Raw genomic sequence first — 12,263 nt, 5'->3', positions numbered from 1 at the left:
ATTTTAAAAAGCACACCTGAATGACTCCAGCTCACTCCAGCCTGGAGAGAAGCAAAAGTCAGTGTGATGGGGGCGGGAAGCATGAAATAAGTCAAGGTTAATTCAGCATGCAAGGAAAGTGTGAATTATTCATCTTCTGACCCTGTACCAGGTACTTTTTACTGCGATCTATTAGGGTCTCATTAGGGGCATGGCAGTCACATGCGTTTCTCAGCCATCTCTGAAACACATGCTTTTTCCTTTAGTTTTAAGCAAAGGAATTGCTAACGTGGGGCTCTGGTGGCACCAGAAGACTGAGAGATGCCTTTCAGGAGCACCCAAATGTGGCAGAGCTAAAAGGAGGGAGCGGCCACTTAGCACCTGCTTCCCATTTGGGCTAAGTGGCTGGGTAGGAGAAGAGCAGAGATTAAAAGCAAGAAGTGAGAAAAGCATGTGAGGGTTTAGAGGAGGGCAAGGGAAGGAGGAAAACGTTTCATAGACAGGCGGCGTGATTTGGTTCCCTTGTCATGGGAGCTCTTTCTTCTGTTTTTAAATGATACTTCCAATTGGAAATTCATCTGAACAAGAAAAAAATTCAGACAAAGCTTTATGGATCTGAATAAGCCAGGAACATGATGGAAAGGCTCTAGTGTCTATTAAGAGAAATCAGAGCTATGGACCTCGGCTAGCCTGTTTTTGTATGTTAGGGGCTATTTCTCACATCTCATCCCACTGTGAAGTATCGCAAAATATGCCAAGCAGTTTCTGGATCTCAGGGTGCTTTGGATGGCATTTTATTTAGCTTGTGACATTCTTGGCTGTTCTTATTCTAGTAGGCATCAACACTGCCCAAATGTGCTGAATTAATTTAAAATTGTGTTCAGATACCCCTTTGTTCTATTGGCTACTTCACGGCTACCATCCTCGGCCAGGTTGAAATAGCTGAGTGTGTCTATTCAAGAGCTGCATCTCTGCATTTGTGATGATGGCAGACTCAAGAGTTGTGGCCATGTATAGGAGACTCTCATGCAAGGCTGGAGGTAAACCTTTCAGAAGTAGGAACTGGGAAGTGTTCATGTGTAAAATGTGCTTGACAGATCCAGAATGTAACCTTACACTTCTGATTGAATCTAACTCAGCAGCCATTTAAAGTAAAGGTCACAAACTCAAAAGTTTGCAGAGGTCCAGGTAGGTGTAAACAGGTCAAGTAAATGAATGAAGTAACATGGGAGTTAGGTAATAGGGAGTGGTAGGGACTGTGGCAAACTAGAGAGCACATGGCTGGTTAAAGAGAAAAGCTGGTACTCAGTTCCAACATGTTAGTGTCTTGCAGGCATGCCCACCCAGCTTTTCCAGACTTGCTGGATTTTCAAGATAATCTAAAAATCTATATTTTTGTGAAGTCTCCTAATTTTTTAAAATATCAACCCAAAGTGCACAGTCTGGCCAAGCAAAGAGCATGCATGGGCCAGATTTGACCAGTGGTATACCAGTTTGCAAACCTTGATTTGAAATCATCTGCAACAAGGCTGGTACACTGATTTGCAGAAGTAATCAGTTTTGTGGCTCCCGTAAAGCTGAAATCCTCCCTTAATGGCGCTCGTATGAAGCAAGGCCAAGAGGGTGAGACTGCACACTTCTTTCATGCGCAGCCATTTTGCTAAGTGGCTCTTACCAGCCTTAGGCTGTACAGCTCCTCGCCCTGTTCCAAGCATGGTCTGGTCCTGCTTGGGGACTAGAAATTGTGCTCTCACTCCTCTTCCAGCTAATTGCTTTAATGCATCCTGAATGTATCCATGCTGCCGCCCCTAACCACTGGGTCATCATTTATTCACGGGCCTGAAGTCCCTTAAGCAGCCTCCTGCTGGCCTTCACGCTGCAGGGGATTAGTGTAGTCTGGTTGGTGAGTCAAAAAGAAAGATGACATCATTTTCATGTCAGGAATGAGGATGTGTGTTTGTATGTGTAGGGGTTATAGAGTGCAAGGCAGGAAAACCGAGGCTACTTGGCTTATAGGGGAGCCCGGTGGCCCCTCCCTCTGTGTCGTTTGCTTTCAATCCAATCTGGCTTCTCCCAAGTGAGTTATTAATATGGGACACAGCCTGACTTCTTCCCTTCTGTCTCCTCATATAAATCCAACTAATTAATTTACTTGAACAAGAGGAATCTTTTTCTATCTTTCAGTCATTGTCGTTCCAGCTTAGTGTCTGTTAATTCAAACCTAAGACACACAACTACTTTCATAATCACGCTTTGAACTTTATCTGTGAGGCTCTGTGGGCAAAGATTGCTTATTTTGCATCAGTACGTGGATTGTCACAAACTGGGAGAAAAGCGATCCTGAAGTAGGGTTTTTATATGAGAAGAAAGGTTAGAAAGAGAAGATAAAGGCAAGAATTCATATTCTGTCTAGTTTGGTTAATGAAAAGAAAATGGAAAGAATACTCCATGTGGTAGAAATTGGGCAATCTGGAGAGATTTACACTTTTTATTTTAAAAAAAAGCTCCACTGCATTGAGTTCCTTCAGTATTGCGGAGTGGTGGTGTAAGGGTGCTGACTTCTTGAACAATTTCTTGGTTAAATCCTGTGTCTTCTTTTGCTGTATGGATGGAAAACTCTGCCAAAACAGCCAAAATATGCCATTTGTTTCCAGTTAGCCCAATTTAGAAAACTATCTGGGAAGGGACGGGAAGGGAAGGGAAGGGAAGGGAAGGGAAGGGAAGGGAAGGGAAGGGACGGGAAGGGAAGGGAAGGGAAGGGAAGGGAAGGGAAGGGACGGGAAGGGAAGGGAAGAGACGGGAAGGGAAGGGATGGGAAAGAAAGGGAAGGGAAGGGAAGGGAAGGGAAGGGAAGGGAAGGGAGGGGAAGGGAAGGGACGGGAAGGGAAGGGAAGGGACGGGAAGGGAAGGGAAGGGAAGGGAAGGGAAGGGAGGGGAAGGGAAGGGAGGGGAAGGGAAGGGAAGGGACAGGACGGGACGGGAAGGGAAGGGAAGGGAAGGGACGGGAAGGGATGGGAAGGGAAGGGAAGGGAAGGGAAGGGAGGGGAAGGGAAGGGAAGGGACGGGAAGGGAAGGGAAGGGACGGGAAAGGAATGGAAGGGAAGGGAAGGGAAGGGACGGGAAGGGACGGGAAGGGAAGGGAAGGGAAGGGAGGGGAAGGGAAGGGAGGGGAAGGGAAGGGACGGGACGGGACAGGAAGGGAAGGGAAGGGACGGGAAGGGATGGGAAGGGAAGGGAAGGGAAGGGAGGGGAAGGGAAGGGAAGGGACGGGAAGGGACGGGACGGGACGGGACGGGACGGGAAGGGAAGGGAAGGGAAGGGAAGGGACGGGAAGGGACGGGAAGGGAAGGGAAGGGACGGGAAGGGACGGGAAGGGAAGGGAAGGGACGGGACGGGAAGGGAAGGGAAGGGAAGGAAAGGGAAGGGAGGGGAGAGGAAGGGAAGGGAAGGGAAGGGACGGGAAGGGAAGGAAAAGCTGAAGCAATGAAGCTGTGCTGGTTTTAGTTTCACTGTTTCTTGGAAGACAGTGTTGGCACGCCACAAGCCAAAGGAAAGGTTGATGTTACAGGGGAAATTCAGGTCAGAACTGACAAAGGTGAGCTCTGGGTAAACCAGGAGTCAACTGGAAATCTCCTTCTGTTCTCATCGGCTGCAGGAAGGCGTGGGAATGGTTTCAAACCATGCGAATGAGGTTTGGTGGAACTTCCCAGATCATTCCTTAGAGCTCTTTTAATTCTTTCCTTGGTGCCACAGGGATTTTCTTTCTTTGTGGAAAGTGTCAATGCTTGTCTTTTAAAAGCCCCCCTCCTACTTCCCCCCCAAAGTAAAAAGATTTGCAAAAACAAGTAGTGTGCTGCCCATTTACACACTTGTGCAGAGAGAGGAGTCAGGAACTGCTAATGAATGTACCAACTGTGTGTGGAAAACCAGCCAAGCTCAGGCTCAGGGCTTTTGTTTCTCTGTTGAGATCCTTATTCTAAGACTGCCTGGCCTGTGAGCATGGATTCAACCACAATGCGAGTAGACAGCACCGCTCACAAAGGTGAGGCTTTTAACTGGAATAGCAGCTAAAAGCAAACCCTGTCTTGGGGCAAAATAGCTATATTTCATTATTATTTTCTGACTCGATCTGGTAACATCTTAAAGTACCGGCAAAGCCTCCCTTCTCTTTCTTAGGAGCAGAGGCTTTTTAAATCTCACTTATAGGATCTGAGGACTGGAAAGTTTGGCTACTTTTTATGTATGCTTCTTATTTCTCCTCCCTCCCTCCCTTTTCCCCACCTTTTTTCCTTCCTCTTTTTTAATCCTATAAGCTACCTGTTTGCTTTTTTGCTAAAATGGACCAAAATTCCACTGTGTATGAATTATCTCAAGTATGTCCAGATCTGGGTGCAAGTGAAAAGTATGGTTCATTCTTTGTGCAGCTCTTCTGCACATTTATTTACTTGTTTGATAATAATTGTTTATTGAACATTTAGTATGCACCAAGAATCATGCTATGAGCTTTGAATACATACCTATTACCTCATCTAGTGCAATTATTAAAACTGAAGAAAGAACATCTTTCTGCATTCCAATAATTCTTTATATGTTCTTTCACAGATAGGATTATACCCAGCTAAGCTCAAATCAAGTCTGTTAATAAGAATAAAGTTGTTCCAGTACATAAGTAGTACTTTCATTATAGAGGCAAGAAGGAAATGCATTTTTTTTACATGGTAAATCTATGCCCACTTTTGCTTTGAAGGGATTTGAACATCTCAAAGTGAATTAAATCATTTGCTTCCTAAGATTTGTCTTGGGCAAGGTACTCAATGTCTTGGGCTCTAATTTCCCCATCTGTAAATGAAATTTGGTGGGTACACATGAAGGGTTTAGGATGGCACAAGGCATATTGTAAATATTCAATTAGTTAGCCATTATCAGTGTCATTGTTATGAAATGATTTACAACATTCTGAAGAAGATATCACCACCCCCATTTTACAGATGGGGAAACTGAAGCTAACAGATTAAAAAACTTGTCCAAGGTCATAAGCCAATCAGTGATGAAGGTGATGATTCTAACCCTACTCTCAATCCAGAGTTCACAACTAAAACATGATATTGCCTCTCATTACAGAAAGTGACATCTGGTTACAGATATATAGAATGCAACTTCTTTTTCCTAAAGGAAACCTGAGCTGTAAAGCAAACATACCATGTCCTGAAGACTGGAAACGTGTCACACGAGAAGCATTTTCGATCCCTCTGGTAGAAAGGGAGTGCTTAATTACCATGTGCCACTGCTGTTAACCTCTGCAAATAAGTCTAATTATCACAGATTAATGAACAGAGCTTAGGCACCTCTAAAGGGGCTTTGCTGAGGGGTTTTCATTTCTGCATTTCATTATCTCCATAAATGCTGTTGTTCCCCACGCACACGGTTATGGGACTTTTGTTATTTTTTTGCTGTGCTCTGTGAAATATCCACAATGGAGGCTGTGAAATAGCTCAGGGAGGGGATTACTTTCCAGGAAATCTATAGGAAGGGTATAAGTTGGGTCGTGGCTGCCTTGCTGTTTACTGATGAATCAGACCATGTTGGTTTATAGGGAATAAGGCTTAGCCGGTCACCAAGGAAACAGGCTGAGATTTTGGAAATATCTGAAACCACAGAGAAATTTCCAGGAAAAGTCAATGTCTTAGTCAAGTGTCAGGTTAACCTTATCTGCATCGGGGTGAGTAACAATAATGCAAATACAGCTTAAATGATTTGTTCCTGTCTGCACCGATACTTAAAACCACCAAGTTGTGATTCTCAGAAAATGTTCTCTACAAGTAGAAGAAACCATGTTTACTCTATTCTTGCTGGAAACTGGCCATCATGCCGGTCCTTTGAGCAGGACTGTGCCTGGGAGCCATCTTGGAATATGCCTGCAAGTGCAGAGAGAGACACAGCTCCGGTGGGGATCTTGGAAATCTCAATGTCATGTTGTGGCAAGAGAGCAAGCTGGCAGTTTGCAAAGGGCTTCAGCCGCACAGGGGCTGGGACCTAAGGAAAGTCTTCAGCACAATCCACCAGACGCGGTTCATTAATAAATGATTAGATTTGCAAATCTTGTCAGTAGAAATTGCTATCACAGAATTAATGAAATAAATAATGAAACATTTCCAGTGTTTCTGGCTGGCTTTCAGAGCAGAGTAGATCTCTGCCTTTGTTGCAATTTATGGCTGTCTCTTTGATCAACTCCTGGGGAGTTCAAGGAATGATTTTCCTGCTTCCATCACCCGCCTTCAGCTTTTAGGTTTGCCTTTTTTTTTTTTTTTTATCTTGACTTTTCATATCATTTTTGAGCTTCAAACACAATGGTTCCCCAGGATAATTTCAGATAAAGAAACCCAACAGAGTGAATAATCTGCAGTAAAGAAAATTTGAATTGTACTTTGAGAAACAACCTATTTGACACTGATTTAGGAAAGGGGTAGGGGAGGGATTTTGCTCACAAATGAACAACAACAGAAAAAAAATAAAAAATCCACAATCTTATTCGAATGTCTCTATTCTGCACAGCCTGAAGCTGAGAGTATTTCCCAATCCAGAATCGTAGCAAGATGCCACCCAGTGTGGATTACCCAGCAGGCAGACAAAACGTATGCTCAGGATATCAGTGATACGGGGGTGGCTCACATTTCTTTTGTTAAAAAAAAGAAAAAAAGAAAATTTTGTATATCACAATAAAAGAAGCATCAGAAGAGTCATGGAGAAATCAGAATGTTGTTGAAGAAAAGACAACTTATTTTCTGACTTAGTATTACAATATTTTAATTTGAACTGTTATTGGCCATGAGAGGGAATGGAGCTCTAACATCTGTTCACTGTATGGGACCTCTAAAGCTCTTTGTCACCCTTATAATACATGAACTTTGGCCCATTCTTGTCATAATGTTCCTTGGCCATTATCTGTAAACCTGATGTTTTGGGTAATCTTTCACACGAAAGCATAATATGAACAATATAAATGGTGTTCAGTTCTCTTCCTCTGCATCCCTGCCCCCAACCCAGCATGTGAATGGGTAAACAAACAGATACCATTTTGGGGGAATCAGTGAGTCCAAAGGTCAGAGTCCTGATGGATTGCTTGATCCTGGACTTAACCTTCTTGGGAGCTACTATTGTGCTTATTGGGCAAGTTAAGATAGAGCTAAGTTCAAAGCCATTCAATTTTTAAATTTATTATTTTTTAAAATTTCAATTTAATAAGAAGGATTAGGTTACACTGCTTGCATTTGTCAGGCCAAATACAAGTTGAAATCGAGCCCTTCACCCAGGAGGTGTGCTGTACATCCTTACATTGTGCCCATGAGGTGAGAGCCTAGCAATCCTCTTCCCCCCTCCCTCTCTTGAATTTAATTGTGTTTTTCTCTTGCGTGAGCATATAGTTGGTTTCATATTAGTATTGAGTACATGGGATACTTAGTTTTCCATTTTAGTGATACTTTACTAAGGGGAATGTTCTTCAGCTCCATTCAGGTTAATACAGAATGTTGCGTGATCAGAGATGCGAAAGAACAGCAGCTCTGCCGTGGGTACAAGCTTGCTCCTTATGTTTATTTCTAAATATTATCCTACACAGAAGATGCAGTAAAGTCTCTTTTTATGGCTGAATAATGTTCCATGATGTACATATATCATACAATCTATTCATGGATTGATGGGCCCTTGACTTGATTCCCCATCTTGGCAATGGTGCGTTGAGCTGTGATGAACATTCTAGTGTGAATGTCCTTATGGTAAAAGTAATGTTTTTCTTCTGGGTAGATACCTAATTTAAAAAATACAATTAAAAATGCACCTTTGAGTATCCTTATCTTTTCTAGTTTCACCAATTGGAACAGCAAGTCTAGGGGAAATATACTTCAAATGTTTTCTGTTTACCTGGCTTAGATCGTTACTTCTTTGACAAGATACCTTCCCAGTAGAAAAAGACTTGAAAGCACAGTGAATTGTTAAATTGAAGAAATAAAATTAATGCTAAAGTTATCAGGAACAGAACAAAACAAACAATAAAAACTCCCCTTTAGGTTTAGAAAGGGGTCTATATGGCAATAAAAATGCCTGTGCTACAATTTTTATGATATAGTTTGTTACTTACGTCCCAGAATTGAATAGTTCTCTAATCAGAGTTTAAATATGTGATTGGTCCTACTCTCCAAGATGAGAATTAGATTTTATTGTTATTAAATTATCACTACATTTTATTGATTCCAAGTTGCACATTTTTTTCACATTCTAGCAATTATAAAACCAAGAAGTATCCCCAGTGTCATGGACACCATCAGCCAGGCGACAGTTGTGATGTAGTTAACAATACTACATACACATGGGCATCGAAGCTTTCAGAATGGGTCTGTGACAGCAAAGGAAAGTTAGCGGCGGGAGAAGCACCCTGTATCACTGATGGCCTTAATGGAATGCAGCTTGATACTGAGTGGGAAAATGTGGATATTGATAACAATGAGTCATATAAACTATGCAAACGATGCCATGCATAGCAAACTAAACATGAAGGGTTTTGACATGAGCTTGATCAGACCCACATATTCCAACAAGCTAAAACCGCTGACTCCCAGCAACTCTTAGCATTACAAATTTTGACCTATTCCTGCCCAGCCCTCACTAATTTGTGCCCCTAAACCACCTTGGGACCACCCCCACATCTCAAGGAACATGACAAGTACCTTTCCCTGACTCCCGTCTGAGAACGTTGCGGCTCTGGGAAGGTGGTGCTTTCTCTTTCTCAGCAAGTTTAATAAACCCAGTTTAGTGTGGCCAGCAGTTCTGCCTGGTGGTCTCGGTACAGAGCTTTAATAACTCAGAAAGACATTCCGTAGAATTAGGCTCTAATACTAAAAAGTTGTAGGAATACATTAAACTATTTAACTCCCATTTCCCTTTTAATCTATGCGCAGGAGTGATACATGCAAAAAACTAATAAATTTAAGAGAAGTTTTGAAAAAGTGTAAGATGAAAAACTGCAAGAAAGCATTGTTATAGTTTATTGGCATCAATTTTTTTTCTTAGTGATACATAAAATAATGATATGTCATACTAATGATAGCAGTTTTCACTTAACTAATACTATAAAAAGCATTTTGCATTACTAAAATACACTAATAATGGCTCACTAACTTATAGTACTGCGGAGCTGCACTGGGCAAGGCGCATCACCTACACCTCATCTCCTTTCATCACCTTGAAAGGAGGGAAATCCTTGTATAACCCTCATTTTGTAGATGTACAAATCAGGGGGAGAGGGCTGTGGATGCCTCAAACTAGACAACCAAGATGCTAGAGTCAGAGTTTGGGTCCAGGTTAGTCTGACCTCACTAGGATAGGATGGAGAAATGGCCCTGGTGGCACTATTTTCTTAAAACCAGCAGAAAGCATTAATTAGAATGATAGTGCTTGCAGAAGGTATGCAGTAAATTTTGGAATTTGGGCTTTTAAGGGTAATATATTTACCACTTCTTTGGGGCTTATGGCAGTGAAGTTGTTTCCCCTGGGTATTTAAGAAAAGGCGTTCTAAACCTAAAATATTTGCAAGCTTATATCTTCCAATAAAGAGAGTCCCTGGGTGTTCAAAGCTGTACATCAGGGTTAAAAAACAAGCAACCAAATAAAAACAAACCCAGCACTTGGGTCATCCATTTAAGTCACTGCTTGACAGCTGTTCTGGGAATGGCTGTTGCCAAGGGATACAGCAGGGCACTCAGCATCTCAGCCTTACCCATCACGTCCAGGCTGGGCTCCTGTCTCTCTGAAGAGAAGACCCTTCCTTCACCTCCTTCCTGCCCCCATGTTTGTGGTTTATATTTAAGGTTAGTTTTTTTTTTTTTTTTTTTTCCCATTGCATGGAAAATGAAATAATGGTATGCTGAAAATCTCCTAGCTGTTTCCTGGAGTATTCTCTGTCTTCGATGCTTTTTTTGCCCTCTGCTTTTCCTCGCAGAGTCAAAGCATCAGCACCACTTTTTCTGTGAACCTCAGCACAGAGTTCCAGCCTGCTGCCTTCCACAGCTGGGGCCACAATCAGGCATTACCCAGCAATGTGTGGACCAATATAGGAGTCAAGTAGAGTCAAGTAATTGGTATGGTTTCTTAATTGGACTCTTCAGGTAATAGCCCATCACGGTGCATTTTCGGGACTTTCGTGTTTTTCTTCTTATTTTCTTTTAAATGCTCTGCTTTTATCTCATTAATGCATTTGTATATTTCTTTTGACCAAGATGCACCGATTTTCCTTCTGCCACTGCTTCCTTTTCTTCACATGCTGAGTGGGTTCAGAAATCCATTAACATCCACTTCATCTCCACCTTTACGTTTTAGGAAAGAGAGTGATTCTGGCAGAGCGTCTTACCTAGACAGTGCTATTTATTAGAAACATACATGCAAAATACAAGCATTGCATATCATCCACAATGCTTGTTGTTTTCCTCACTCTCAAAATCTTTAAAATCATGAAAGGTTTTGCCACCTATTACATTAAAAAAAAAAATTATTCCTGGAATATATTTTGAGATTCTTGTAAGAAATTTAGCATATTATCATTCCTTTGTTTCGGGGATTGGATAATGTTTAAGAATCCTGTATTCCACCCATGCTCTGAGTCAAATCAAGTCTTGTCTAACCCACTGTTGGTTTCTCTGATGTCTGTAAGAAGGAATTTGTTACCTATTATACCTCTTTCCCCTTTGCCTTTTTTCCCTATCACCTGCTCCCCAGCTATGACTTGCTAGTCAGCACATGCCCCATTTCTACAGTTTGCTTATAGATTATTAAGAAAAAAGATGTAAATTCACAGGGAGGATTAAGGTAGGCACAGCTGGTGTCAACAAAAACAGAGCAAGATGAAAGAGTTTGAATGGATAGCCCTGGGGCTTTCTGGTGACTCATCCTTGACCTTTGGCCTCTCAAACCATGCCCAAGGCAAGTAAACAGCTTTTCAAAGCAGACTACCTTCTGGGATTCTTCATGCATTTTCATTTTAATTTCTTTGCTAAGTGGTCAAAAATAAGTGTGCCTAGGAAGAGAAATGCTACTGACAAAAGTTGGATGTGAAGTGACATAGAACTGCTCGGTGCTACCTGTCACATCCAGGGTTCTAAACAGCTTAGCAATTTATCCCAAATGAAAAGGAAAGGCAACATCTTCAACGCGTGTTTCCAACATCTCCCTGCGTCATTCAAAATGGTGACATGAGCTTTTGACAATATTGCCTTGAGGCCTTATAAGTGACTTAATTTCTTCTTTGTATTTTTCAGGGATTATCTGTTATGAGCGTGTATGACTTCTATAATCCAAAAAGAAGACTATTTCAACAACAAATAGAATTATGGTATATATTTTAAAAATACAAAAATACCAGAGTTGTTTTTATAAATGATGGGATAAAACAAGCAGCTTCTTACAAGCAGAACTAATTAGAAATGTAGATCAATTGTCATAGGCCTAAGACATTTGATTAGATGGACTTCAATTTTTCTTCACCACAAGGTTAACATGATAGCTAAAACCAAACAATGATTTTCTTGATATATTGTTCAACCCAAATAGAAAAAGAGGTTTTTTGTTTTTGTTTTTTTAATTCAGACTTGTGGTTTTCCAGGTGGAAACAATTTTTGTAATTGTAATTGTAATTGTAATTTCACCCGTGTGAAAAGAAACATGAGCCCCCCCGCCCTGAATGGTTTGACCTATAAAAATTTCCATCACTACTTGATAACAAATAAATTTTTGTTTGTCTGACAGTATCATTTTCTTTATTTAAGTTTCCCGTGTGTTAAGTATTGAAAATATGGGTAAGATAGTTAAGATAGTTTTCAAGATCAATACAGAGAGGGGAAAAACAGTCCTGTTCTCTGGTCATGTGAAAATGACTTCAAACAGTCACTTTACCCAATAAATACATTCTGAAAGAGAAAATCTACCCAGACAGAACAATATTGCTTATTTCAGTTAAAGCAAACTGTTCAGATCTCTAATATAGAAATGTGTTCTAAGTGCTAGTTATACTAAATCCTGAATATCCAGCTTTTTATGGACTTGCAAATCAAATTGCTTTATGGTTAGAGAAGCATTTAATACAGTGTGACCAGTTTAAAGTTAACATTTTGCATTCAGGATGATTAATGACACCATATTGTATTTCAATTACTACAAGATACTTCTCCGTAATAAACGATGTCAATAATATTCACATTAAGTCAATAAAAAGCATCTTCAAAGTGTGATGTATAAGTGCC

General features: G+C 41.1%; 1 long non-coding RNA gene across 1 annotated transcript in view; it reads left to right on the top strand.

Moving 5' to 3' along the window:
• LOC128590821 (uncharacterized) overlaps positions 1-11,804 on the top strand; it is a 37,518-nt gene extending 25,714 nt beyond the window's left edge. The window contains exon 5 of the long non-coding RNA XR_008381341.1: positions 11,283-11,804. This is a non-coding gene — a long non-coding RNA (uncharacterized LOC128590821). The remainder of the gene's footprint in view (positions 1-11,282) is intronic.
• The last annotated feature ends 459 nt before the right edge of the window (positions 11,805-12,263 follow it).

Source organism: Nycticebus coucang, chromosome 7 (genome assembly GCF_027406575.1).
Source record: "Nycticebus coucang isolate mNycCou1 chromosome 7, mNycCou1.pri, whole genome shotgun sequence".
Taxonomy (NCBI): domain Eukaryota; kingdom Metazoa; phylum Chordata; class Mammalia; order Primates; family Lorisidae; genus Nycticebus; species Nycticebus coucang.
Note: the sequence above shows the minus strand (reverse complement) of the source record. Positions and strands in the feature narration are given on the sequence as shown.